At 41.6% G+C, this 26,942-nt stretch overlaps 1 protein-coding gene, 1 long non-coding RNA gene and 1 other non-coding gene across 18 annotated transcripts in view; all 3 read left to right on the forward strand.

The window, feature by feature from the left end:
• Positions 1 to 25: 25 nt before the first annotated feature.
• Positions 26 to 24,280, forward strand: LOC135315835 (uncharacterized). Of its 3 annotated transcripts, XR_010375319.1 has the most exons (19): positions 26 to 278; positions 526 to 973; positions 1,694 to 1,781; positions 3,234 to 3,435; positions 3,653 to 3,777; positions 4,228 to 4,306; positions 5,380 to 5,519; positions 7,592 to 7,728; positions 8,525 to 8,711; positions 9,717 to 9,876; positions 12,441 to 12,601; positions 13,548 to 13,766; positions 14,331 to 14,516; positions 14,615 to 16,955; positions 17,361 to 17,493; positions 18,247 to 18,330; positions 19,302 to 22,056; positions 22,215 to 22,293; positions 23,226 to 24,280. It is a non-coding gene; the product is annotated as an uncharacterized LOC135315835 (long non-coding RNA). The 3 variants fall into 3 exon arrangements; XR_010375321.1 differs by lacking the exon at positions 23,226 to 24,280 and having other exon boundaries at positions 19,868 to 19,915; positions 20,035 to 22,581; XR_010375320.1 differs by lacking the exon at positions 23,226 to 24,280 and having other exon boundaries at positions 19,868 to 22,581.
• Positions 15,162 to 15,300, forward strand: LOC135315883 (small nucleolar RNA SNORA49). Its single transcript, XR_010375366.1, has one exon. It is a non-coding gene; the product is annotated as a small nucleolar RNA SNORA49 (small nucleolar RNA).
• A 718-nt stretch (positions 24,281 to 24,998) lies between the features above and the next one.
• Positions 24,999 to 26,942, forward strand: part of EP400 (E1A binding protein p400) — a 50,834-nt gene continuing 48,890 nt past the window's right edge. For all 14 annotated transcript variants that reach the window (XR_010375322.1, XM_064466468.1, XM_064466469.1 and 11 more), the window contains exon 1: positions 24,999 to 25,150. The gene's annotated coding sequence lies outside the window, so the exon portion shown is untranslated. The remainder of the gene's footprint in view (positions 25,151 to 26,942) is intronic.

Raw genomic sequence — 26,942 nt, forward strand, 5'->3', positions numbered from 1 at the left:
CCTCTCCGTGCGGGTGCCGGCGGGAGGGAGCGGTACGGCTGGGCGGGCTGAGGCGACGGCGGGGCGGGGGCTCGCCCCGCCGGGCGCTGCGGGCTGTGCTGTCTGTTAGGAGCCATTCCTTATCTCTCCTGGAAGACGGAGGGCGCGAAGCAAACCGCCGCCTTCCCACGGGGGTGCCGCAGCCCCGTGGCGGGGCGCGGGGCCGGTCGGGAGTGGCGCAGCGGCGGCCGCTGCGAGGCAGCCTGTGGTTTCCCACCTTCCTGACAGGAAAGCTGCAGGTGAGGCTGGCCGCTCCGCTCCGCTCCGGCGGGTTTCTGGCGGGGCTTGCACCACAGGGGGTTTGATAACGCATTGCCCTTGTGCGTTCGGATAACTTAATCTTTGCACTGAAGCTTCTTCGCAGGCTGGCCAGTGGTGCTGCCGGCGTTATCACGTTTTCAAGGTGGCATTTAAACCCCGCTTGGCTTTGTATTGATGGCATACGCGGCTGTAACTGACAGGGTGAATCATTCTTTGTACTTGCAGGGTAAATCATCCTGCCCCTCCAGCAGCAGCGCTTTATGAAGCGAGAGATCTGGGCATTGCACGAGTGACGCCAGGCATCGCCCTTCGTTGCAGCTTCGTCACCGGCAGCGCGGCCGAGCGAGGCTGCTGCCCTCGAACACGCTGGGCCTCGTGAGTCCGTCCGCTGAGGAAAGCCCAAAGCGCCTGCCGCCTGTCCTGTGTCGTCTTCAAAGTGCAGGTGTGCCCAGTCAAGACCCAGTACGTGCTGCAGGAATCCTCTGCCTGACTGCTAGAAATAAAGGAACCGGATAAAGCTACTGGAATGATAAAAAATTTATATGGTTAAATCAAGTTAAAAGGTCAATGATCGTTGAGATGAACTCTTCCTGAAAGCTGAGCAGGAAGCAATTCTGTGACCATAAAAATAATTTCATAGCAAAATAAAGAGAATGTAAAAGGAAAATCAAAGGTAAATGCAGACAGAGCTTTGGAAGTGGTAGACCAATGCACCGTTTTATTGATAATGAGATACTTTATTAGGTTAACTTTACTTTAGTTCCAAAATAGTACTTCACATAGAGACTCATAATTAGCTTTGGTAACAGTTTAAAAAAAATGCAGCAACTTAAAAATTATGTACATCTAGTATATATATTAATGATTTGTGATAAAGTATTTATGATCAAATGTAAAGTTTAAGATGTGTAATTAAAGATAATTGCTTTAATGTGATTTTCTGTAATTGTAACACTATATCTAACACAATTTAAAAGCCCTCTGGAGAATATCTTAGAAATCTTAGGGAGCGCTGCACATCTCATTTTCCATGCATGGGGCTTAAATTTGTACCCTTTGTGCCTCATTTGTTGTTTTCTTTAATTGATGTTGTTGCATAAAATTTTTCCATTTGGGTCATTTGATACCCTGATAGAGATCGGTTGCTTAGCTAGCACCTCTCTGTAGGATCTTGTTAAAAAAGATCTTTGTGTTGTCAGGTTAAAGAGTAGAGAAGTACATTCTAGTCTAGTGTGCTGATTGATTTGCATCTTCATAGCTTTTAGGTATGCAGTCGTTTTGTGATACGGTAGAAAGCTGATTTGGCCAACTATGTAACAGTCTGTATTGCCGCTTTCTGTGGTTCTTTTTGATGTTCCATTATTGTAATTACTGAAATTGCAACTTTTAAAAGTTTCTCTGCAGGTGGAATGCATCTTGTTCTTCAAGTGGCTCAACAGATTAGCCAGGAGCAAAGCCAACAGCAAAGTGGACCAAACTTGGTAAGTTTACATAGTTCCTCACCTGCTCCACACAGCAGGAACCCAGCTTTCCTTCAGCAGGTACAGCAAGGAGGCTGTGATAAGAAGCACATGCTTTTGGGCCCAACTCCAGTTCCTGTACAGCAACAGGTATCAGATTTGCATATTTTATTGTATGCGGCTTTGTACAGCTGAGTTGTGTATTGTAGTTGCTGTTGTCTTCTATTTCGCACCATTAAACAGCCTATCTGGGAAGAGAGTATCCTTAGAAAGAGAGTGGTGACCTCTGTCTCGTTAAGAAAGTCTAGACAGGGTTAATTTTTGGCACTTTACCACTACTCTCTCTGGAAATTTTACTTCTGTGAAGAACATAGCTGTTCATTTATGTTGTTTGTGATGGCTACCCAGCTCTCAGTTTAAATGTTCTTGTACTGGATATTCATTTTCATTGAATCAAATTCATTTCATGCTTCCAAGTAAATTTCAGATGTGTGTGGAAGGTTGCAGGTAAGTTACAAGGCACAGCAAGAGGTAACAGCGTGTGAACCTCTCACTGTGTCCTGGCAGTGTTCTTCTTTGTGTTTTGTATTGAGACTTTGTGGATGACAGTATTTATTACTCCAACCTGGGGAGGAAGGAGCAAATAATTTCAGTAGGTTTTGCAAAAGACTTTATCAAGCACTAATAATTTGCTTCAGATAACTCTTGTGTAGCACAGCTGGCTATACATCTTTCTTTATAATAAGACTTTGTTTAAATTTAGAATGTGCTATAGATAGCTGTATCTCTTGGTTTTAATTGGCAGTGCAGACATGCCATATGGTTTTTCTTGAAGAAAGAAAAGGAATGAGAGGGAATCAGGCAGATTGTCTAGCAAAATAGTCTTTGTTCTTTTAATGAAATCCTAAAAGGAGATTTAATCAATTAATTCGACATTTTATGCAGCGCATTTAGAATAAGGAGGGGGGAAAATCACAGTGAGAATTTGTGCTGCTTGTGCTTACTTGCCAGCAGTTGCAGGACGCTTACATGTGTGAATAAAAATGCCATAAACTAAAACGTATTTGTGTATGAACTTTAGGGGGTTCTGGCCATCTGCCATTTGGCAGGGCATCTCAATTCTGTGAAAATTCTCACTGAATCATTCCTGCTCTTCTCCTGAGCTATAGAGGTACTATATTTTAGTTGGAAAAAGTAGAATTCTAAAGACTCAGTACCACTGCATCCCAAATTTCTTTACTGATTTTACATAATACTGCTGCATCACAGAGTCCTTTGGAGACTTTACATGAATCTGCACAAGATGTGTTATTCATTATCTTTTGATAAAGTGCAACTTCAAAGAGTGTAGAATGTTTCCAAGGACTGAATAATCATCTCTATTGGTTATTCATCTAATGTTTTTCACAGTGTCCCTGTCTTGGTTTTGTGTTGTGTGGTAGGAAACATACGTTTAATTGTGTTTACTTGAAGGAAAATGAGATTCTGCAGCAAATAACAGCACTGAGGAAAGAAGGTTTATGATCTCTGCAATGTCCGCCCAAACTCCAAGAGGCCTCACGGCACAAATCACACTATGACTATCTTTTGGAAGAAATGCAGTGGATGGCAACTGGTTTTGTTCAGGAAAGGAGATGGAAGATGATAACTGCCGAGAGAGTAATGGGAGTTTGATGTTTTCAACCAGAAAAGGGGGGAAGAATAGGCAGCGTTTTCATGGTTAGGACGTGGTCACTGAGGATGCGTGAATTTTGGTTTGCCTCTCCAGCTATGTTTGTGACGCTTGGGCAGTACTAAGGGAGTTGTATTTTTCTTCTTTCTTTAGAAGTAGGCTTGTTAGAATGGAGTGAAAGCTTCAAATAATTTTATGGTTTTATTCAGCTGATTTTAAGTGTGGCTTGTCATCATGCGGATATGATACTTTATAAGGAAGGATGCAAGGAAGGAGAAGTGACTGAGGGCTGTTGCTGCTTTTACTGCTAGAGAAACTGATCGTTTCTCATCCACCATTAAACAGGTAAATGTGAAAAAAAGAAAAAAATAATCTAAAGACGTGCTGAATAAGAACCTATTGGACTATGACAGCAAGAATCTTACAACTGAGCTTTGCTTGGCCCATGTGGTGAATATTTTCTGTTGGTAAAGATAGCTTCATGTTACGGTTGCATGAATAATTTGAGGCCTTTGCTTCACTAATCCTAGTCGGTGCAGCTGGCTCGCTGCAGATGTTTAAGTTTTGATGTGAGTTATTCTTGGGAAGCTCTCACTTATTAGGTGGATGTTTTCTATTCATGGTCAGTTCTGTACACGCTGTTCTTTTCTTTGAGTGCTCTGCATTGTAGCTGTGTCTGATGCCTGCCTGCCTGTTGAAGGAATGTTGAGTAATTCATAGCTGTATTTGAAGCTAAGTGCGTTCATGTTTGCAATTTCCTTCTGCTCTTTTCCCCCCGCTCTCTCTCCTTATTAGGTGGTAGGTTTAAATCTGCAAGTAGAGTTAGAAGAGAGGAGAAAGAAAGCATTAAACTCACAGAAGATCGCAAAAAAAGGTAATAACCTTTTTTTGTATGATCATTTTTTATTTCTTTTGCCTACTGGTAGTGTTAGTATAAGCTTACCAAAAGAAATGTTTTGGTGCTGCTATTGTGGTCTTAGTTTTGAGTCATAAATATCTCCCTTTTCAAGCTTGCCAACTTATTATAGCTTACTAAAGCTTTGAACGCACTGTGAAGGCTTTTTGTTGCTGAGCCCTTGTTTGTATCGGGGTTTAGTTTTACGTCCCTTGGGGGCCATGCGTGAGACTGAATTCACTAAAACTGTCACGTGTGCACCTGTGTCCCACTGCAGGTCGCCCTTGTTCCTGTAGTCAAGTTTGACAAACTGGAATTTATGTTATAGTGTAGGATTCTTTTGTTCTTCAGACCCTGGCTTAGCTGTAAATGGCATCAAATCTGTTAATGAATTATTCATCTCAGATATGGCAGCACCACACTTTTTCTTATTTTGCGCAGAAATAAGAGACACTCTGAGTAAGAAAGAGAGCCTTCAGGAGGAAGTGTTGCTTCCAGATCTTCTCACTCCTACTGTAGAGAAATATATGGCAGATTCAGCAGACGCTGCTGCTGCTGCAGAAGCGTTGTTACCCAAAGGCAGTGCTCAAGTCACAGCAGTAGTAAAAAGTTGATACTCTGTCCTTATTATGCAGCACTCTTAGGGCTTATCAGGAGAGTGGACTGGAGTGGTTAGCAAAGCTGTGTGGGATGAAGCACAATGGTGTTCTGGCTGATGAAGCTGGATTTGGAAAAACAGTGCAAGTTGTTGCTTTGTTTGCACACCTGGCATGTAATGAGGGTATGAAATATTGTAGATCTTTTATTTTATAAATCTATATTTTTAAGAGTTCATTAGTGAATGTGTTTTCAGTAAGAGGGGAAAAAAAAGAATTGCTTTTAATATGTGTAATTTAAAGAAATGTACCTGGAATAGATTTTATAGAAAAGGATGCACAGTTCTGTTCATTGTTAGCGCATGTGTATGTTGTTTGTATGTGCCCAACTGCCTTTCCTTGTTGTTCTGAAGTGGTACGTGGTCATTTCTAGTCAGGCTGTACCTTTTATCTCAGTAGGTAACTAGGGTCCTATTCTTGTTGTTTCAAAAAAAATTAATGTGCTGAAGTGGAAGATCGAACTGAAATGCTGGTGTACTGCTTTGAAAATTCTTCTCTACCTTGGGAACCCAGGAGAACTTTTTAAAAAAAGAGAGGTATTGTGGAACATTGTTTCATCTATGCATGTACTGGGTAACATAAGCATTATGCAGAAAGAAAATACCACCCGAGTCACGGTTATACCACTGTGGTTAAAAACTTCAGTATAGGGATGTCACAGCCTGGTTCTTTTCTCTTTTGTTATTTGGCATACTGGGAGATTGAAGGTATTTCCTCATTTTATGAGCCCTAGTTCATAAGCGGGGTTTGGTATTTACCAATAAATTTTGCTTTGATGACCAGCAACGTCTGGTGAGCCTCTTTAAGTTGTAGGTATGTACTTACTGGCATGATGTCCCTTTGCATGGGTATGTTTGACTAGTACCTAATCTCTGTATGGGAAAACTCACGTCTTCGCTCCAGTGACTTGTACCATGTCTCAGTGTTTGCAGGAGTTTATTAGGAAAATGTGTTGGATTTAGCCATTTTCTTGGATGAGAAATTGATGCATAACCCAGAAGTAGCAGGAAGTTTGGTGTGTATTTTGTAGCTTAGAAGCCATGTATGTGTTTTCTGGCTTCAAAACTTCACTGAACTTATTTGCAAAATATGCTTCTTTTTCCACCCTCCTCTAATTTTTGTATTTTCAACTTCCATAGTTACAAGAAACTTCTTGGTTTCCTCCATTAACGCTTTTACAACATACAACTTTTATTGCTCCTTTTGGGATGATGTGTCTTTTCCAGTTATTTTTCAGTTTCTTTCCTTGTTGGAATCCTTTATATAATCTTAGATTTACTAGCAATTTTTCCCTTCTCTCTTCAGTTTGTAGAACTGGGCCCTATAAATCATGTAATAACTTTTTCTTGTCTTGTGACCTGAGCAGAGCAGAAGAAAATTAACAAGCTTGCCATAACTTTGAGCATATTTATTCCTTTAGTTCTATGACTTCTTGCATTTTTAACTTTCTGGTTTGTGTTTCTAATATTTTATTTGCCCTTGAAAGTAAATATTAGGATGTTAATTCACACGTTTGACAGTTTTTGCAATCAAGTCCGCAATAATTTTGGTACTTCTGGGTAGCATTTATTGTGAAGACAGACACATATGAATCTTAGAGATTAGAATTTATCCCTGAAGTATGTATGCTATTGATAACCTGTAACAACAAGTGTAAGTATTCTGAAACGTGTCCAAACTCTTCAAGGAGCAACTGGGAGGATGGCTTTTCATTGCCAGTTGTATTTGGATGGCTAGGAAACTTGGTCTAGGGTGCTTTGTAGGAAAAGGTTTTTCTTCTTTAAAATAACAGTTTCCATTAAGGATATTTTATACAGTGTTTCAAACACCACAACCAGAGAGTTAAACTGAGCATTCTCTTCCCTTTTGGGAAAAATCCTAAACTTTGAAGAACTGCACTGGGAGAAAGTGCAAGATAATCAATTTTAATCCCAGAAGAGGAACCACTTAATAATCTTTACTCTGAAAGCCATCAAAAAAGCCCTTAGGATTTGTGTATTTTATGTTGCGGGAATGGACTGACCCCAACAACATTAACATATGTATTGCCTCCTGCAAGCAATTCTTTAAAGACTATGGAGCATTCATGAAACTACAATGGAAGTACCTAGCTTTAGATGACAGGCAGAATGGTAATAATCTGATGGAGAAGCACTGGGATGCGATATTCAATCTCCGGAGGTCTGAAGCATTCTTTCAGATTTTTCTTTTTGCTTTTATCCTTCAGTTACTTTCTAAAATAACTTCAGTGCTTATAATTGCAGGTTTTTAAAATTTTCTTGCTGTGATATAATTTAAGATATGAAACAGATCTTACCTTCGTTGTTATCTTCATTGTTCACAGTCATCATCATTTACTCTTGGTGGATATGCTTCTGCCTACTGCCTTGAAAGATCTGTGGGCTGTTGCCTGTTCCCTGATTCCAGGGATTTCCAATCCTGTCTGGGTTTTATGAAGGTAGCATCTGTGGAGGGGAATGAAGATCATTACCAGAGAGCTGCAGGGAGGCTAGAGAGAGTGCTTCTTCCTTGAGGATAGTTTCTTAAGACTAGTATCTCTTTCTCTGAGAACATACAATTAGGAAATTATTGTTTTGTATTCTTTTAGGTAGTGCAGGCCTTTATTTTGTGGAGGTCCAAAATGCACGTTGAGAAGCAGTTACCAAGGAAATACGAGCACGTGCTTGGATGCGCTCTTTCTGATCGGCAGAAGTCAATGTATAAAGACATCTTGTCTCGACCAAGGTACATCTGTTGAGTAGTTCTTAACTGTTCATTCACCGTTGAAGTTAGGAACTGTTCCAGTTACAACAGGAGAGCTTGTTTGCTAGTGTGTAATTTCTGAGTGAGTCATGGGCAAACCTAAAGATTAAAGCACATTGGCGTAACCATGGTGCTGTGCAGGCTAATCGTTTTCTACACTGAGTGGTAATTGCATTCAGCTTTTCTCCATTCTGTGTTTGTTTATTTAGATCTAGTTGTTTTACAAGGTGAAAACAAGCATAAATAAACAATATTTGTGGATTATGGGACAAACTATGTATGAACCAAAAATATTTATGATTTACACAATTGACCATGTGTCACAGTTTTTGTCTAAATTTAGTTCTAAGTAATCTAGGAACCGAATATCCTAGGTTATAAGCTACCTTGTTTTTCTGATATGTCTATTTGTATTTTCCAGTGATTTTGATAATTTAAAGTGGTATTTTTTCGGGTATTTAAAAAAAATGCCCCTAATATTGACAATATGTGTGTTTCATATATAATCTGATGTCATTTCCATTTGAAATAGAGTGGCTATTTGAGAAATTCAGGTTTATGACAATGTGAGTTTTAAAATCAGAATATAGTCTCTGAATTATTAAAAGTTTATGTGAATGTGAGAGAAGCTGGAGGAATGGAGGACTGCATTTTTAAACTAACTTTCTAAGTTTGATAATTTGGTGTTAGCAGATTTGAGCATGCAGAAAGACCTAAGCTCCTAAAAAGCACTTTGTTTTAAAGACAACTTAAATTATATTTTCATTTTAAAAAACAGAACTCAAGAATATCTTAGAAGCAGGCACTTTGTCGGTGTCCTCCATATTCTGATGCAGCTGCAAAGGGCGTGTAGTCATCCTGATCTGATAAGTCCCCAGCTTCCACGTACTTCCTGTGTGTTGGACACGCTGGAGTTTACAACTGCTTCTCTAGTGTTGAAGGCATTAGGATGGGATCTTTGGAAGGTGAGTAGGGAAGCAATTCTCTTGTGGTCAGCTTGATTTGATTGGGAGAGCAGGTGGCTTAGGACATAAAATTTCTTACCCATAATTCAGGTCCAATTAAATTTCAAAAGATGACTCGTTAATTCCTTTATTTTTAGAAGCAACTGCTAAGATTATAAATAATAACCGTTGTAGGTAGGCTGGGAGTTTACTCTCCGTGTCAAAAAAGATCAGACTATTTTGCAACATGTTTTGGTTTTGTTTAAAGTTCCCGACTAATCGAAATTGATGGTTCTTGGAATCAAGGGAAAGGTGCCATTCTTGTCTTGTCCTGAGGAGAGGTAAGGGATAGCTGAGCTGTGGACAGCTCTGGAGATGAGAAGCTGGCTCAGATTCCACAGTTTAGTTTTAACTAGAGTCTGTTTGTTAAAGTTATATTGCCAGGATTTCATCAGTTTTCTTCCTAGTGATTTCAGCAATACTAGAAGCTTAAGAAAGACTGGGCAAAACTAAAACAGTAGCATTGTGTGTTGTGGGAGATCCAGATAGTTACTTCTTTAAGCCTGTTGGAAAAATAATTTTGGGGCGGGGGGACAAGGTGTGTGTCAAAGGCTTGTGAAGGAAGTAGGGTTAATGCATCAAGGTGTGCAAAAGGGTGAGTCTGGAATGGCAGGTGTACAAACACAAATGTTTTCCGTACAAGCGCTGAATTAACTGCAGAGCTTGTAATTCGAGGGTGCTGTCCTGTGTTTGACTCTTGGTAACATGAGCATAACACTCTGCTTTCATGGTGTAGGTTGCTGAAACCTTTTAAAGTAACGGCAGCTGCTCTCTGCAAAACCATGTGACACTTGGCTCCTCCACGTTTTGGATTAATGCTGGCATCAGCTGTGAGCTTTTTAGTCATTCTCAGATAATGTGGTATTATTACTACTATTATTTTCTTTTACTGCAGCTGAGTGGTAGTAGAATATTTATTTAGGTTTGTTTTTTTCTTTTTTTCTTTTTATCTTTTTATAACTTAAGCATGTAGGCAGGTCTCTCATGTGATGGGGATGGAAAACCGAACGACTTGCAACGAGGCGCAAAAACTGCCAAAACTGAAGGTAACTAGGAAGCTTATTGAAGAGATCTACTCTTCTCCTTCGTCCCCCAGACTTGAGCCAGTGAAGCTCAGACCAAATAGGTATGCAGTGTTCCAGGGACTGATTGAGTTATTAAGTTTTTACTTAATAAGTTACAAGTAAAAAGGAATAATATTTGTGAGGGCCGAGAGGGTTTTGCTGTCTTTTGTTTCCAAACTGATCACTGCTGAAGACTGTATGCCAGTCTTCTGAGGGAAGGCAGACTGGTTTTTACCACTTAATAGTTCTTTTCATTTACGAAGGCTCAGTTGTAATCTTTCCTGCCAAACTCAAGAGAGTTGAAGTCTGTTGTGGTTTTGATCAAACAGTGGAAGTGATTTCTGCAGTAGAGTTTCCTAAGCAGAACAATTAAATATTCTCCTTCTAGTTAATTTTAAGTCTAAGATGTGCTTGCAAAGCACTCAAAGAAATATTGGGGTTTTTTTGTTTTGGTTTGGCTTTTTTTGGGGGACGGGGAAAAGGGGAAGAAACAAAGGTGTTCTGTTAAATTTTGACCTTTTGTTTTTGCTGTCGACTCTTCTCTCCAAAGAGCAGTTGGTAGGGTTCATATTTGAGTCTTGGAGCAAATGTAATTCTGCTGTAGAGCAATATAGGCTTTAAGATTTTTACAATAAATTAACCGGATAAGAGCGGAGTATGGGCATGGTTACTGCAGCCCCAGACAGCCTGTGTAACACTTGGCTGTAACAGGTGACAAGGCGGACACCCTGCACTAGTTCCATTAAGCAGTTCTGCCAGAGGGGAGCTTTGTCAGTTATTGAAATTTAAGAATTTGAAGTGATAGCTAAAATACAAAGCTGAAAAATAGCTCATTCTTTTACTGTTTAGACATCTTCAGTTTCCCTGCAGTAGTATACATGAAACAGTTACTGTGAAGTCAGCTTTTACAATTGCAGGATGTTTTTAAAACCAGCCTGCCTTAAGATGGGTGGAAGCAGAGATCCCCTGCTTTTCGTACTTACATTGCACCAAGGCATAGCAAAGAGTTTGCTCCATAAAGAAGTTGGATCCTTATTAGCATCTTCTGGGGAGTTTTCTTGCTGTCTCCAGACTCCAAAGATGATTAAGGAATATGGGAGATCTGTCATGCTTGTACCCCTCCATGTAATCTTTCAGAGAAAGCTGGAGCCTCAGAGCATTGGTGTACTTGCATTTTACAGTACTCTGTGTTTCTTCGGCCTGTTGAGAGCAGCAGAATCCCTCCTGCCGTATGCTCAGCGGCTGGGTACCTCGTCTAGCTCAGATTTCTAACTAAAAGTTACTATTTGCTTTTTAATTTGATTTTGTCTTAGGAAGAAGGGGTTAACAACTTCCTCGTGTGTGTAGAAAGACAATTTGTTAATTTGTAGGTTATTTACACCAGTGCAGTACGGACAGAAGCACAAAAGTAGGACTAGAGACTTCTCAAGGTCTCAGCTGCAGCAGACAGTGGGTGCAGCAATGGTTATGGTAGATCAGCATGAGAAAAAACAGATGACAACCCCTTGCCATGTTTTCAGAAAATCAGCATAGGAAAGGTGTGTTGTTCGTATAATAAACCATTGCTTGCTGGTTGTTTTTTTTTTTAATATTGCTTGAATTTGGGGAAGAAACGAGGTTGTACTGAACACGTTTGTGCTTTACATATTGGAATATCGAGTTCCATTAGCAGTTTTCTAACAGGAATTCACTCATTAAATCAAAATGAAATTCCTTATTATCTGTCTGTCTTTTATAAATAGAATGATACTATTGTGCAAACACCAGAAATTTTGCTGGCCATTGTGCTGATCTCCAGGTATACCGTCTTAATGAAACTCCCTCTTCAGACCTGACCTGCAGTGTGTGAGACAACTTTTCACATGTCAGTCTTAACTGACTGATGGGATTTAGGCATTGGCACTGTCCCATTCCCTGGGTCTCTGCTGAGCCGCTGCTAATGGTCATTATTAACTGGGTCTTTTTTACATGATGCAGCCCTTTGGAACAGACCCTTTTCAGATGATTGGGGATGCAGTGTGGTATCTCAAGTGCACTTTTTTCCAGGCCTTTTCTAAATTCTCTGCATACTGGTTTCAGCTGGGTCCAGTATAAATTTTTGCATGGCTGAATGGGAAGCATTCAGTATGAAGGGAGACTGAAAGTTATATCTGGTAATTATTCTTTTGTGGTCTTAACTGTTCGAAGAACTTCTTTCATTGCTAAAAATGAATTGTGCAGGAAAAAAAAATCTCTTATTCTGTGGCCATTTTCCCCAAAAACTTTGCTTAAAATACACCTGTGCAGACTCTTGAAGTCCTTGCAAAGTTGGTACATTGTCAGATCAAATGAGTACCACTGTGAAATACCAGTCAAACTGTATCTAGGAAATAATCCATTTTTTTTTATAGGCCTACCAGTGGTACTGAGGGGAAGAACATTTTGTGTGTAGTTTAAGAACACACAGTATTAGAGGGAGACCTATTCTGTTTGCAGTGAAGTGCAACTCAAGAGTTATGTCTGGAGTAAAGTTGCCCTCGTTGGAAATAGGGCGCGCTGTACGCATGGGATAAGCAGATAGTGTGCGGTGCACAGTGAGGAAATTCTTGTTTTTAAACCTTGTACCTTTTTTGTCTTCTCTTAACAGTCAGCAAGATAGTACTCTGCCCAGTGGCTTCTACAGCTGGGGCACAAGTGAGAGCTGCTCAGGCAGAGAAGCCTGTAACATTACAGTTTAGAAGGAAAACATGTACTTTGTCGTACAGTCAGTTCTGTGGCTTGTTGGTAGACAGTCTCTGAAGCATCAAGGTAAGCTGCTACATGATTCAATTCACTTCTCTCTTTTTCTGTTTCTTTTTTTACTCAGAAATCAAAATTCTAGAATCTACAATATCATATTGTAATATTGTGTCTGTGAAATTAAGTTATGTTTCTTCATTAAAATATTTTTCTTGTCTTGCTGCTTTCCTGGGAAAATGCATTTATTAATGTGACAGTGGATGACTTGAGTACTACTAAATCTAAAACTGTTTCTGCACTTCCATGTCCAACTCAGGTACTATGCTAACTCTTTATATAGAATCATAGCATCATTAAAGTTGGAGAAGACCTCTAGGATCATCGAGTCCAACCGCCATCCCAACACCCCCAGGCCTCCTAAACCATGTCTGCACATTTTTTGAACACCTCCAGGGATGGTGACTCCACCACCTCTCTCTGGGCAGCCCGTTCCAGTGATAGAGTATATACTTGATCATGAACAGCCTATAGCTTACAAGCTTCATGTGTGCTTATCTGTTTGCTGAAATAGTCAAAGCTTTAATATTTAAATCATGTTGAATATCGTAACTGGCTCGTCTCATCCATCTGTACTAGTGGAGTCTGCGGTGGTAGTTTGAAAGCCCCATTATATTTTTCCTAGTAGGCATAGAGTAGGAAAGCAGATTTATTTTTCATTAAAATACCAAACATAACATCTGTCCTTGTATCACAAATACTATTCTAATTGTCAGCTTTTCCCCTGCTCACATCTGCTTTCATGGTCCCTCATAGAACTCTTGCATTAACTAAATCATCCTTATTTTCAACTCTCTTTTGCATAAATTTTGTTTTTGTGTAAGCTTTATCTGGTCGAAATACATTCAGAAAAGAATTTTGAATTTAAAGGGTATCATAGAAAGAAAAGACAACTAAAGGAATGCCTGGACAAAATATTGAGTGTAATATATTGAATATATGAGTGTCGTTTTTCCAGAATCCCCCTGTATGGCTGAGACTTGTTGGAAATTTGCTCTTGGATCAGTGAAAGAGAAATCTCTCAGCATTGTTCTGCCAGGATTAACAAATGGTGCTGGGCTGGCTTTGCAAATTGCCTTCCCAGTTCGAGTACTTCAGAGGTCCTAAAGGATCCACTGCAAGAACTCCTTCCGACACTGAAGCAGCATCAGGTCGCCCCGAAGGATGTTGTTACTCGGTAATTGAGACAAATCCATTTGTGGTCTTTGCACAGATTTGAGGGGCACGTACGACCATCCAAACCAGGGTATTTATGTAAAGTACTGTAAAATGCTAAAAGTGATAAATGAGTTGCCTTGTTTTATCCTTACTGCAGCCTGAATTGCGTTGTGCAGAATCTATTTGCGTCCCTGATGTATAATATTAGATAACTCTAAGATTTTAAAACTCTTAATAGTTCCATGGCAATTGTATTAGTTATATAGCAATTCTAGTTTATTTTGACATATCTTGTGTTTTTACAAGACCTTGTATTTGTATACTTTTAAAAAAATAGGAGTAAGTCAGCTTATCTGCTTAACTTTACGGACAGTGGTAATTTCCTCTTGTCTTGTTCTGATCTTGAGCAGTTTTGCATTTATTTGATGTTAACATAAAAATTCACCTACTGATTAACTTTCAGTTACTTTTAGCCAGGCCCTTTATGCTTCCATGCAGACATCTTCTTTGTTACTGTTTTTGAGTAGTTAATAGCCCAAGCTGGTAAAAATTTAGTGTATTAAAGTTTTGGTTTGCTTTATAGAGGTCTGCGCGTATTGGCAGCTGTCACTGTTGCTACTCTGCATTTCTGCGTAGCAAATCCTCCTTACGCGTACACCCAGGAAATGAAGATCTTGAAGTTAAATCTAAAGGAACAGATTTTCCATTCAAGGCAGCAGATAGCATTTTCTGCAGTTCCCAGATCCCCGGCTGGTGCAGCGTGAACCAGGTATTAAAAAACCCACCACCTGTCACAGCTGTGCAAACGTGGCTCTCCAATTGCTGAACAGTACCTGTGGAACCTTCAGGTTCTTATTTCGTGAACAGGCAGGATGGAAGCTCTGGCTGTCTTGCTTTGGAAGCTGAAAGAAAGAGGATGTCGTGTATTGATTTTGACGCAGACGATTCCAGTGCTTGATGTATGGGAGCTTTTCTTGAACTTCCGTTTTCTCGCGTACATAAGAGTTAATGAGAGTGGTGCTCGGAGTTGGCATTATCTGGTAAGAGGACCTCTTACTCAAGGTAATAGTGAGCAGATGCTCATAACGGGAGGAAAATGCTAAAGGGAAGTATACTACATTTGCAAAATTCATTTGCATGATTTCATTAGTTATTTAAGCAAATTATGTCTGTAGCTGTAGCACAAAATATGCCATTACTTATGAAATATGTCAGTCATATTACTATTTGATGAGGCATCCGGGGTGTTTCCAGGAGGTATGCCACTAGTTGTCCTACGTTTATGAGTAATTTGTGCTTGAAATACAGATGTTTTATTTCACAACAGCGTTTTGATAAATTGCTTTTGCTTTCATTATCTGTAGCTGTCTACACTGTTAGTACTTTAAGTGCGGTTGCTGGTTTTGTGTTGGCACTTCCTCAGCCTTACTCCAGGGGCTTTTGTTTTTTGTAGAGTGCCCTGGCATTGCCTGAGGATAAATTGAAAGTATGCTCATTTCCCTCCCCAGTAAGATTCTTAGTATCCTCTGGGGCCTACGATTAGAGCAGACATTAACAATATAGTTAAGTTATTCTTTTCTTATTTTTTTTTAATTTCAAATTGCATTGCTCTGCTTTCCGTCAGATGCAGTATAAACCGTAAAGGGATACCTTGCCTTAAAGCAACACAAGGCAGCACAATAGGGGGGATTCAATTTATTCAATAGACAAGAAAAACGATGAAGCGCGTGCAGAATGTGATAACCCAGTCAGGTGTGCTTAGTCATAGGGCATAATGTGACTCCTGTGATAGATCCTCAGATGTTTATCTGGCTGACTGCACCATAAATTAATGGTTTTAATGGTACAGAAAATAATTTTGAATTGTATAGATCTGTAATGTGGGCAGATAACTTCAAAGGTTTGCAAGCTTAATGTAGGTTGGGGAAGTAATAAGAAAGCTATTTTTCTGAGCTTCTCATTCTGTAAAAAAGTTCAGAGATTCATGCTTTATTAATGTGAATTTGTAACTAAGTTGCTTGTCTCCCCATTTTAGGAATCCATAAAAAACCCCAACCAAGACAAGCGATTCTTCTGTGCTATTCTTTCTTCCCACACTCCTTCCACAGATGTCAGCCATGTAGATGCAGATATCATTGTCTTCTGTGACACAGATTTAGATCTGCTGATGGATACAAAAGCTAAAGAGTGGTGTCATAAAATTGCAAGAGACAGAGATATTTGCATATATAGGTGACTTTTATGCTAAGAAATAGTATAGGTATTTTAAAATAAAAAATAGAGGGAAGATGTTTTTAGGTGAAAGGATTTTTGGCTGAGGTAGTCCTTTTTAGTTCAAGTCATTTGGTCTTTTAAGACCCTGTTAAAGATTGGATCAGTCAGGCATACTTCCCTTCAGACTAAAGGGAAAATAAAATCCCTGCCCTGTCCTTTCCCTTACTGTATCCTCTATTCCTGCCTTTCCCTCCCACTTTCAGCTGGTGAGCCATCTGGATTTCTGTGCTGGGGCAGTCAAAACAAAGACTAATATCTGTGAGCATTTCGTGCTCTTGATAAACAATATATGTCTTTCCTGATGGTCTGTCACTGGATTTCAGATCCACTAGTGATGAGATGCTGAGCTTCATGTAGTTCTAAGATGTATTTGGAAGTTTCTCTGCAGTGACTGTTTCTTCTCCTGGAAGGATGTGCTAGGAACAGAGGGGAGCTCTTGCTCACCTTACGCCACTGGCCAAGTATGCATGGGTGGTGTCCGTTAGCGAATACCTGGATGTTGTAAGGATCTTTTTAAAATTCCCATTGTATAGAAGACACTACTGTTTAGTGTTCATTTTGAAAATAAGACCGTGAAAGAACCTGGTGTTTTGAAAATACGAAAAAAGATGTGAAAAGAGTGCAAAAAGATGTAAAAAGAAACCTGTCCTCTAAGAAACTGGAAAAGAGTACAAAACTTCCTATGAAAACACCTGACGGACTCTAAACGAGCGTGGGTGCTCACTGCCGTGGGCGAGAAACATTAGAGGTGAAACACTTGGGTTTCAGAAAGTGCCACTGTTTTCTAGGGAACAGCGTTTAATGAGTTTCTTTGTTTTACAGGCTTGTAAGTGGTAATTCTGTTGAAGAGAGGCTGTTGAAAAAAGGTATTAAACATTTGATTCAAGAAGTGGCTGCTCAAGGAAATGATTGTTCAACAGACTTTTTAACTCAGGTACTGTAACGTTACAATGGGCACAGTTCTTTAATGATATGTAAAAAATAAGTGCTTTACTGGATCAGAGTCAGAATTTTAAACATCATCTAGTTTTATATTTATTTCCAGACTTGTTTGGGGGCCACTGGTATGTGTTCACAGTTAAAATCAGTAAAAATCCTGAATTGTTAGCTTGCACAGAAAACAGGAAGATAAAAATATCTAGAAAAGACCCTCTGTTTGTTCCAATGATGATTTTACACTATTTTCGCCATTGTTTTAATCAAACAAAAACATCTCCTGCAGTAAAACGTGCCAGATATGTCTGTAATCTGACTTCTTAAAACTCAATTTTAGGATGATTAAAAAACTCTTGACATCATATGCTGTCTGATCGAGTACTTGAAAACATGTTTCCATAAGGTTCTTTGCTCTGAATATGGAAAAGAGGATTCCAGAAAGTTTATGGAAGAGACATGGTCTGAGTTAAGAGGTGACATAGATTGAGTTGTATGATCCCTCACAGTTGGAACAGCTGGCTGGCTTTGGGGATGAGGTATGATAATTTCTCTTGGTTTATGTAAAGCTTTAAAAATATTTGAAATCTACTTTCCTGAGCAACAACCAAATGGCTTTCATAAAATACTTTATTTCTGCTCCATTTATATGAAACTGTTCTGTGCAAACTTAAATACTGAACCGGTCCTGGCAGGTAAGCTGAGCTTGTTGATAGATCTGTTCGTGTACTGAGACATGTAAGTCACCAGATGTTCTCCTGAGAATTGTGAAGTGCATTGGACTAAATTGTATCTTGTGATATAAAACTGTTTTACAGCCCTGTGATTTGCTAGATACTTGTGTTTTTTCTTAAAGTCCTTGGATCTGTTCTTCTTAACCATGAAATGACTATTCCTAGCATTCCCTAAGTTCTGTCAGAGCCTCATGGTCTCCTTTTCCCTTTGGCTACCTGGGCAGAACCCAACTGCATCGTAACAACCAGTCAAGAGTGAGCACAGTAACTTGGATGGGATTCTCAGGGCTTTTTTCAGTGAGGAACATGGAAGCCAGTAGTTGGAGCCTGTTCTCAGTGACACTGGTGGGACGTGAGCAGACTCAAGAGGGACCAGAATGTCAGATTTTTGGTCCTTAGATCTCTTCTCTACCCTAATTATGGTGCCATTATTTGCAACCAAAACAAACACATTGATTGGTTGGGGTGGTGTTCTGCTTGTTTTTAAATCACTGGTTATTTTGTTTCTAAATCAAAAGCTAAATAACTAGCAATATGTCAAAATGTTCTTCTGAACAGCTTAATCCCATTGAAAAGTACGCGATGAATTCCGTGGATTTGGTTCACACTTTGAATGATCAAAAAAGCCAGAAAGTCAACAAGGTAAGCGACTATATTTCATTTTCTGAGTGTCATTGTTTTAGCTGGGATAGAGTTAATTTTCTTCACTGTAGCTGGTGCTTTGGATTTAGTATGAAAACAACGCTGATAACACACTGATGTTTTCATTGTTGCTGGGCAGTGCTTGTACTAGTCAAGGACTTTTCCAGCTCCCCAGGCTCTGCGGGGGGCACAATAAGCCGGGAGGGGAGGGGGCACAGCTAAGAAAGCAGATTCAAACTGGCCAAAGGGATATTCCGTGTCATGTAACGTCATGCCCAGTTGTTACCTGGGAGGGGCTGGCAGGGGAGGGAGGCAGCGATCGCGGCTCGGGGACCGGCAGTGTCGGTCGGTGGGTGGTGAGCAGTTGTGTTGTTTGTGGGGTTTTGGTTGGTTTTGTGTGGGTTTTTTTTACCTTTTTCCCTTTACCTTTTTATTATATTATTAAGATCAGTTTAATAATTAAAATAATTATAATAATTATGATGATAATATTATCTCAACCCACAAGTTTTTTTCCTTTTGCTTTTGCTCTTCCGATTCTCTCCCCATCCCACAGGGGTGGGGGCAGTGAGCGAGCGGCTGCGGGGTGTTTAGTTGCTGACTGGGGCTGGACCATGACACCGAGTAATTAATAAAAACAGAATAGAAACCCCTAACTATTGTCAGATTTTATTTTTTGTTTGTTTATTTGGGGGTTTTGTTTGTTTTTTCTTTGAGCACTGAAATTTTGCTCAAAACACTCATGGTCTAAAACCACACTGGTTCCTGATTAACGGGTAGACAGACATATTTCTCCTTCTCTACACTGGTATGAGGGCCTTACCCAAGAACGAACACTCAGTTTAACTAACTTTGCTATGACTGTTAGCCCGTAAAAGGTGAGACTCCAATCAGTGGCAATTTACTGCTGTTAGCAGATTTATTGTGAAAAGTGGTAGTATTTTAAAGTGTACAAATTTTCTTCCTAAAAGGAGTTAAAAACTGCAAATATAAAATGGGAGTATCAGCATGCCTAGGAGCTGGGAAAGGCAGAAGAAAAATTTCAGCAGGAAATGAAAGAGGAACTCTCAACCTATACCAGACAAGATGCTTATAACATGGTAACATCAAGGGATCTCCAAATCCCTTCTTTTCGAAGAATTTGCATATTGTGACTGTAAGCCCTGTATTGAAGTGCGTCTGTTGGGTTTGTGTTGTGCTGGTCTTGTGCCCTCGCCCAAGCAGTGTACTCTTGGCATTGAAGCTGGCGCTCTGGGGAGAGGTTTGGTTCTGTTGAGTAGCAAGTTGCTGTTCAGCAGGAGGGGTGTAGGTTTGTAGGTCGACTTGGAATTGCACAGTTATGTATCAAGGTAATAACTGGAGGAAGAGACTGAGAAAAATAAGCTGCCTTTTGAAAATGAAGATTAATTCCTTAAAATAAATTTTTTTTCTAACTACTGTTTATCATAGTTATTGCAAACGGGCTTATGTTTCTAAATGCTGGGTTCTAGGCTGGCTGATGTATTGAGGTATCAAAAATTCCTTTTTTCTCATACAGGTATTGGTCTGCAAAGGCCCAGATGGAGAAATATTTAATTTAATGCCTGTAAGTCAGTAGCCATTTATTTCACCTGAAGGAAACCTTGCCTAAAATACTTTAATTAATGGCAAACTGCGGGTTGTTTATTGATGTTTTGTGTTGGGTTTTGGTTTTTTTTTTTTAAGCTTTGGGCTCCTCCTGTTGTACCTGAGAACCATGATGATGATTTATTGATTCCATTATGTGTCTGATGTATCTATAACCCCGATTCCAGAGTCTAAGCTTCCACCTCTGTTTGTCAGGAGGGCGTTAAGCAGCAGAGAACAGATCTGTCCTGTAAGTTGGATTCATAATTGCATGGGGAGGTGCGGTAACATTTTTGTGTGAAACAATATGAAAACTCATTTGCAAGAATATCTTTAAGTTTGTGTTTAAAAATTTAGGCATCCGTGTACTGTTATCTCTGTTAAGCTTGAAATCGCTCAGGCAAAATGATTGAATGTAGAGTGAGAGCAGAGGGAGTGCACTGTGAAAACATGCTGTTGTCCTTACGAATTAGGAATAGAAACACGGGTGAATTAAATGAGCAGGAGTTAAAGCAGTGAGACTTGTGTGTGCCCATTTGATCTGTTTTTAAGCTTATTTTCTTAGTGAAGCGAGAAGCTGTTTAAAAATGACTGATTAAGTCAAATACTGCACTAGGATGATCTGCAGCCATCAGCTTTCTGTCATGATCTTGTTGCACGGGGTTCCTTTCTCACTGGAGATAACAACTTCGTCCTGTCAATTAGCTTCGGGTGAGAGAAAGAAGCGTTGCCACAGAAGGATGTCTGTTCTGCCGCCCTCACTTTTCAATCAAGTGACTCCAAGAATATTGAAAAGACGGCAGAAAAGCAAAGCTCAGAAGACCCTCCTTTTGGTAAAACAGCAAACATATTTTGGCAGACCTTTGTCAGCCCTCATCAAGTCAGTGGCTGACACTGTTTCTAGTCTTGTGGGGCCAGTTGCTGAAGACTCGGCCCTGTTGAAAGCAAGCTGGTACTTTGTTTTTATTGACTTCAGAAACTTTTTACTTGGAAGTTTATTACAGCATCCATAGACCTTGCTTAATACAGGATTATACATGCTTGTGCGCACAAGAAAAGCATTTAATTGGAACATTACACTGGTTTGATTTCTCTCCGCCTCCTAGGCGGTGAAACAGTTACAGGCACTTCCTTTAAAACTTGCTATTGTGTCACCAGGACAGACAGCAAACCAGGACTTTGTCAGCAATGTCGTTAACGCTTGTAACTATGTCTGCTGCTCCCCAAAGCAATGCCAAAATCATTACCTAACAGCACCTGCAGGTCCTGAGGGCAAGGTGAGTTTAAGTTGAAATGTGCATTACATTATAAAGACTTGTGATTTCTTTGTTTGGTTGTTTTGGTTTTTTTTTAACTCCTCATTGCTCTTAGTGGACCACATGAGTGTGTAGTAAGCATAAGCAGAGTCATGACTATATTTTAGAATTTTGAATAGCTTGGTATACAGGTGAATGCTAGTAAATATCTTCCCATCAGTATGACTGCTATAGGTTGTATTTATTATAGTTTCCATACACTTAAGAATATGAATTTCCCGGATACCGTGACAATGAAATGACCTTGGATGTATCACATTGCCTTATCAGTATATTAAAAATAAGGAAGGGGAGCTGTCTATTTTAACTGCTGTTTAAGTGGGAGGTTATGAATTGTCTTCAGTCAAGACTATTATAAACTGATTTTTGAGGGAGGGCACTTTTGACTACTTATTTTTGGTACCTAAGCCTTCAATTTCTAGTTATTCCAGAATGTAGGTGGTTATCGTCTGTGTGTTAGACAAGCCTATGTGAAAGACCAGAATTTCTGAGTGTACTCAAATCTCTATGAACCACTTTGAGTTGATGACAACTGCTAGAAAAAGAGGTTCCTCAGATAGGTTTCTGTACGTTTACTTCTACTGTCCGTGATGACTTTTTTCCCAGATTTGACATTTAAGCAGTTTCGTGGCCTGATTTGGTGATTTTTTTTTTTTTTTTTTTCTCTTAAGCATGTACTTCACAGCAGCATTTCTCATCAGAGGTGCTGTGGTGACCTTCAGCCTTAAGCTAAAGCAGTGCATGTGCCGTCACTGAGCCACCCCTGTGCTTGTGCTGGTGTAAAGAAAAGCTTGAAGTGCTTCAGGTAAAGAAGTGGCCAGAGCTCCTTGCTAATCCCAGCATTGTCAAATCTTAATTGCAGAGTCCTGTGGCAGAATTTTAAAATTCTTTGTGTTAAATTGTCATGAATATTAAATAGTTGCATAAAATTAAGTTAGTTTAAGCTACTTCATCTGCTTTCAGAGCAGACAACTATGACAGCATGACACCCATGTCTGAAGTTGTTTCCATCTGTGCAGAGACTGCGATGATGCAGGAAAAGGTCCGTTCAGTTTTTCCACATGAATTCCATTCTGTACATTCTTTTTAATTCTTTTATGTTTCAAATACTTTCTAAATACTTTTTCCTGTAAAAACAATGGGAAAGGCTGGGGAAAAAAATAGCATTTTTTGAAGACTGAAAATTATTCAGTGTGGGTTTTGACTGCCTAATCCCCTTTATCAGCACATCAAAGCTATCAGCTCTCAATTGTCCATCCCAGGTATGTTCCCTTACTGTGCTGTGGTGTTCTCGTTTTTGGGCATATTGGCCATGTTAGAAGCAGGCAACCATGATAAATAATAAATTTTTGTCAAGACAGAATTTTTCTGTTGCAATTATTGGTATAGAAAATTAGGAATTCATTTCAGGACAAACCTTTACATGACTTCGTGGTCCAGAGAAGGGCAGTGAAGCTGATGAAGGGTCTAGAGAGCAAGACTTATGAGGAGAGGTTGAGAGCCGGGGTTGTTTAGCCTGGAGGAGGCTGAGGGGAGACCTTATTGCTCTCTGCAATTGCCTGAGAGGGGCTGGACTGAGGGGGGGTTGGTCTCTTCTGCCAAGTTACTGGCAGTAGAACAAGAGGAAATGGCCTCAAGTTGTGTCAGGGGAGGTTTAGACTGGATATTAGGAAAAGTTTCTTTACTGAAAGCATCGTCAGGCATTGGAACAGGCTGCCCAGAGAGGTGGGGGAGTCACCATCCCTAGAGGTATTTAAAAGATATGTAGACACAACATTTCAGGGCATGGTTTAGGAGGCATGGTATTATTGGGTTGATGGTTGGACTTGATGATCCTAGAGGTCTTTTCCAGCCTTTGATTCTATGAATCATGGCAACAGTCATGGTTTGCTTCTATTCTGAATGAAAACATTTTAAAAAAAACCTTATTGCTGTGGTTTCTGCCCCCTGCCCTTCCCCTACCTCTTGTCATAGGCATTGACAGAAGAACAAATAGTTGCACAGCTGTGGGAGCAACAGCCTAGTCGGGAGCAAGAACAGGAGCAAAGGGTGGTGCAAATCCAAACCCAGTGTCAATCACAGGGGGGGAACAGTGATGAGAAGTAAAAACATGATTGCCATGTGGTGCGTGAATTCAGTTCACTCCTGCAGTTGCAGGCAGAGAAATCTGTTCGTCCTGGCTAAATGAATCTGTAAGCCCGGATTCACGAGCGCTTAGGGCGTCTGTTTTGTCTTCACTGAGGCTGCGTGTAGGACTCCCAGCAAATCTGGAGAATCCGGGGTGTTGAATAACAGAAGCATCTTGTTTCACCTGAGCTGAGGTGAATGGACTTAAACGTTACCAAAAGTACAGTCTTGTTGTTCAAGGACATAAGAATAGTGTTCAAAGAATAATTATAGACAAGCTCCTTCTTAAAGATAGAGAACTTTGGGCTTCATCCCAGAGTGGGTTTTATGACGCTGAAATAGGATTTCCACATATGGAGAGGAACAGAGGTCATTTTATGGTACTAATATAGTTGTACTTGTTCAATGTATTTCTCTCCCTCACGGGAAGAATTTTGTAAAACTTCATGCCCTCTTTCGCGATCTCTTCAGAACACTTGTAGATGTTAAAAATACAAGTTTATTTTATGGCGCTTTCAGGCTTCAGGAGGTACCCCCTCCCCAGCCGTAGCGGTGTTACAGCGGGTGTTCGTGGTACCGGCTGCTCCAGCGCAGCGGGAGCCCACACGCCTTGCACGTTTTTTCAAGCAGAAGCATCCGACAGCCTCAATTGTAACCATCGCACTGATGATGACTGTGCCGATGGAGACGCTTTCGATGACTCATTTACCTCCGGTAAAGTTTTACTTTTTATTTTCAGTTTACATTTTGCTATTGAAAACAAATCTTCAGTGCAGCACTGCTCACTTTAAGATTTACTGACAAGTGAAAATGATGGGAGAACAGCCTTTCAGTGAGTCCTTTCCACTTTAGAAAACAGTATAGCCCCAGATGCTGTATTATTTAAGTGTAATTATATTTAATTAAATATAATTTTAAGCACTGTCATTTTTGTATAGTCGCTCATTTCTTTCCAGTTCTTTTCCTCAAAGTTTTATCTCTATACTTTTTACTAGTAAGCAATATTAATCTAAAATTTTAGATTTAGTCACAAAAAGTCCCCGGGACCACGTCCTGATCCTCAGAGCAGGGCGAGACTCCTTTGGCACAGGGGGGATCCGTGCAGGAATCGGCCTCGGGGAAGGGCGCCTGCAGCGACAGCCCGCTGGCCTTCTCTGGCAGGTAGAAGTTATATTTTCTTCATTGCTGAACTATTCCCCACGTGTTTGGGGCACTATTTTGTTGTAATCAAGAGGAGTGGTAGGTTTTTTTTCTTCCTCCCTTCTGCATTTATCCCTTCACGTTGTACGAGGCTTTTATCGCGCGCGCTCCAGGTAAGCGGCGTCTCGTGCCTCCTTTTTTGCGGATTTTACGCTAAATCTGGAAGTAAAGGGCCAGCACCGTTCCCTGCCCTGACAGGAATTACTCCTCTAACGCCTCCTCCACCCCCCTCTATGCACCCAATAAACGTTACTTTTCTGTCCTGGCCCAGAGTCCGGTTCGTGGGCGCGCTGTCCCCCAGCCCCCGTCCCCACACACGGCGGGGCGAGCGAGGGGGGAGGGGGATGCGAGACCGGCCGGGGGGCGGGAGCGCGGCGCGCATGCGCTGGTGGCGGCGCAGGCGCAGAGCGCGGGCGGGCGGGGCGGTGGCGCAGGCGCCGGGAGCGGAGCGGGGCGCAGCGCAGGCGGCGCGGTTTGTCTCCTGCCGGCGCTGGTAGCGGCCGCCGCTCCCGCCGCCCCCCGCCCCCGCTTCCTGCGCGGAGCGAATGGAAAGTCCGGCCCCGCCGCCCGCGGTAAGTGGGGCCCGTCGGGCCGTGGCGGGGGGGGTGGTGGTGGCGGTGGGCCCCGCTCCTCACAGCCTCCCCCCTGCGGGCCCCAGGCCCGGCGGCGCCGCTCCTGGCGGCGGGGGCGGGGGCGGGGGTGGGGGGCGGTGGAACGGGCCTTCCGCGCGGGCCGGGGGCGGGCAGGGCCGGCCGCGTCCCGCCGCCGCGGCGGGGGGAGCGGGGGAGGCGGCGGCGGCGCTTCCCGGGCGGGCCGCGGCGGGGGGAGCCTCGGGACGGCCGGGCCGGGCCGGGCGCTCTCCGTGGGCTCGGGCCCGCCGCACACTTCGGTGTCCGCACACAAAAGGCGATCGCTTCTCCGCGGGCCGGCGGCGGCAGCCGCTGGTGACGCTCCCTTATCGGCCTGATAATTAATTGTTCTCTCTTGGGCCGTAAATGTTAGCGAGGTACAGGTAATTAAAATAATAAGACCTTGTTACTGGCGATAGGTGATATCGTTTGAATCTTAATTATTTGGTATCAGTACTATTAAAGAGTCACAATGCCACGAAGTATTGCGGTATTATGAAGTCTTTTGGAAAAGGTGCCTGTAAGGAGCGGGATGTGGTTTTCCCCTCCCGCTCCGCCCAGGGCTCTCCCCAGACGGGAGCTGCGGGGGGCGAGAGAGACGGCCCCCGCCCGGAGAGGTGGGTCGGTGCCGGGGCCCCGCGGCCGGCGCGATCCCGCGCTGCCGAGCGGCCCCTGCCGCCTCCGGAGGCAGCGCTCCCCCGGGGGCCGCGTCCCCGGCGCCGGGGCGGGAGCGGACCGCTGCAGCGAGCGCAGGAGAGCCAGGAGCCGCGCCGTGTTGCCCCGCCTGAGCAGCGAGCGGGGCCCCCGAGCCTTTGCGGGGTGCCTGGGGGGCGATACCGCCGCTGCCTGTCGCCACTTGCGACCGACTTGAGCAAAGGCGAAGGAAGGACAGCGTGCTTGTGTGTGCCTTTGGCCTGAAATACCCAAACCATTTTCAAAACGTGAGCGAGATTTTGAAATTTTGAAATAAAAAAAAGAGAAGGTTTCATTTTTGTGCTGCTGCTGCTGTGTGGTGCCCAGTGCTGCATCTACCTGTCCGTGCATGTCAGTGTAATTTTTTATCGTCAATGACTGAAATACAAAACCGGAACGTTTTTGGAATTCCAGATCGCTTGGCTCAATAAACGGCATTTTAAATGAAATGCAGATTTGGATTAATTTTCATCTCTTTAAGGGGTTAGCGTTCGGAAGGAAGGAGAAGGCAGAGTTAAGTGTTAGGTACAACACTTTTTCAACCATCTAGATGATTTAGGAGTGAGTTTTTCATGACACTTTTTTTTTTCCAGCAGCTAGAACAATAAAGTTGAATAGTCTGTCCATTTTTTGTCATGTTTCCAGTTATTGTTGAAGAAACATGCTGTAGATTTTAAGCAACTCTTGTGTTTTCTGGAACATGGTATTAAGTGTTAAAAGCACTGAAACATTGGGAATAACGAACACAAAAAAGAGTAGATACTTTTGATGTTGGAGCCTGTTGATCCTCCAAGTCCCACAGAAAGGGAAAAAGTAATTTTTTTAAAATCTGAAGTAATTCTAACTAAGAGGAACGTATCATATGCAAAACTATTCAACAGCACTTTGATGGCTAGAGAAATGTATGAGGGATTTGAGTGAGCTTTTGTGGCGATGAGGATTTCAGATGATGTATGTAAAGCTGATGATGTAAAGCATTTTAAGTAACTGCACAGATACGATAACCGAGTTCTTACTGTAAGGAAGTCTTTTGAATAGTAAC

The sequence above is a fragment of the Phalacrocorax carbo genome, chromosome 15 (genome assembly GCF_963921805.1).
Source record: "Phalacrocorax carbo chromosome 15, bPhaCar2.1, whole genome shotgun sequence".
In the NCBI taxonomy this organism is placed as follows: domain Eukaryota; kingdom Metazoa; phylum Chordata; class Aves; order Suliformes; family Phalacrocoracidae; genus Phalacrocorax; species Phalacrocorax carbo.